Source organism: Propithecus coquereli, unplaced genomic scaffold (genome assembly GCF_000956105.1).
Source record: "Propithecus coquereli isolate 6110/MARCELLA unplaced genomic scaffold, Pcoq_1.0 Scaffold148, whole genome shotgun sequence".
Classification (NCBI taxonomy): domain Eukaryota; kingdom Metazoa; phylum Chordata; class Mammalia; order Primates; family Indriidae; genus Propithecus; species Propithecus coquereli.
The window spans coordinates 4,408,199-4,409,553 of NW_012139191.1; the positions used below are offsets into that span (position 1 = coordinate 4,408,199).

The following is a 1,355-nucleotide window of genomic DNA, read 5'->3' on the forward strand; positions in this document are numbered from 1 at the left end:
GATCCTGTCTCTTAAAAAATATATGTATACATACATATTTATATAAAAATCACACCTAGACACATCAGAGGCAAAATATGGAAAGTCACAAATGGAAACTAAATCTTAAAAGTAGCCTGAAAAGATAGCCTGTCTTATATACAGGGGAAGTATGAAAAGAATGATGGCTGAATTGGAATAAAATTTTCAAAATGATGAGGGAAAAAGCTGTCAATATGGAATTCTATATTTCGCCAAAGTATACATCAAAAATAAAACTATGGAAGAGAATAATTCAAATGTTCCTAGCATAAAGAAGAGATAAATATTTAAGGTGATGGATATTCTAATTACCCTGATTTAATCTTTACATATTACATGAATGTATCAAAATATGACATTACCTTGAAAATATGTACATCTATTATGTATCAATAAAAAATGAAAGCTAAATAAAGACTCAGAGATTTTGCAGCCAGAAAACTTGTCCTACGAGAAATACTCAAAGAACTTCAAGCTGAAAGAATATGATACCAGAAAGAAGCTCAAGAAAGAAAAAATGAAAACCACAGGAAGTGTAATATATGGGTTAAAATAAAGGATCTACTTATTATCGTCACATGTTTGTGAGTATACACAGGTACATGTTTGTGTAATGTACATATATACAAGTTGAGCATCCCTAATCCAAAATTCAAAATGCTCCAAAATCCAAAACTTTTTGAGCACCAACATGACTCAGTTTTCAGATTTTTTGATTAGGGATGTTCAACCAGTAAGTACATAATGCAGATATTCCAAAATCTGAAAATATCTGAAATTTGAAAGACTTCTGGACTCGAGCATTTGGGATGATGGATACTCAACTTGTATATGTATATACAGAACTAAGAAAAACTAGGAACAATGTGTTATGGGTTTTATAGACTACAGAGGAATAAAAGAACACAAAGGGTTAATGAAAGGTAGCAAGAATTATACAATTGTGATAGCCTTACATTTTTTCAAAAGTTTAATACAATTGGAAATTAGACTTACATACTACAATTCCTAGCAACCCCTAAAAAATAACACAAAGAAGTATATTTTAAAAGTTAATTAAATAATTACTTGATCATGTAAAATAAGGCAGGAAATGAGAAAGAGAAACAAACGCCAAGACGAAACACTTAAATACAATTGTATGAAGAATTATATAGAATATAAATGGACTGAACACCTCTTATACACTAGATTAAAAAAATGAGATTCAAATATACGACTTTTATAAGAAACACATTTAGAACATAAAGAGCCAGATGGTTGAAAATAAAATGTTGAAAAATGACTTACTGTCTAGCCATGATGCATCATCAGTCTGGATGGCTGTGTTTATA

At 29.8% G+C, this 1,355-nt stretch overlaps 1 protein-coding gene across 1 annotated transcript in view; it reads right to left on the bottom strand.

The window, feature by feature from the left end:
- DSCAM (Down syndrome cell adhesion molecule) overlaps nucleotides 1-1,355 on the bottom strand; it is an 834,101-nt gene that overhangs the window by 571,871 nt on the left and 260,875 nt on the right. The gene's annotated exons all lie outside the window — the stretch shown is intronic.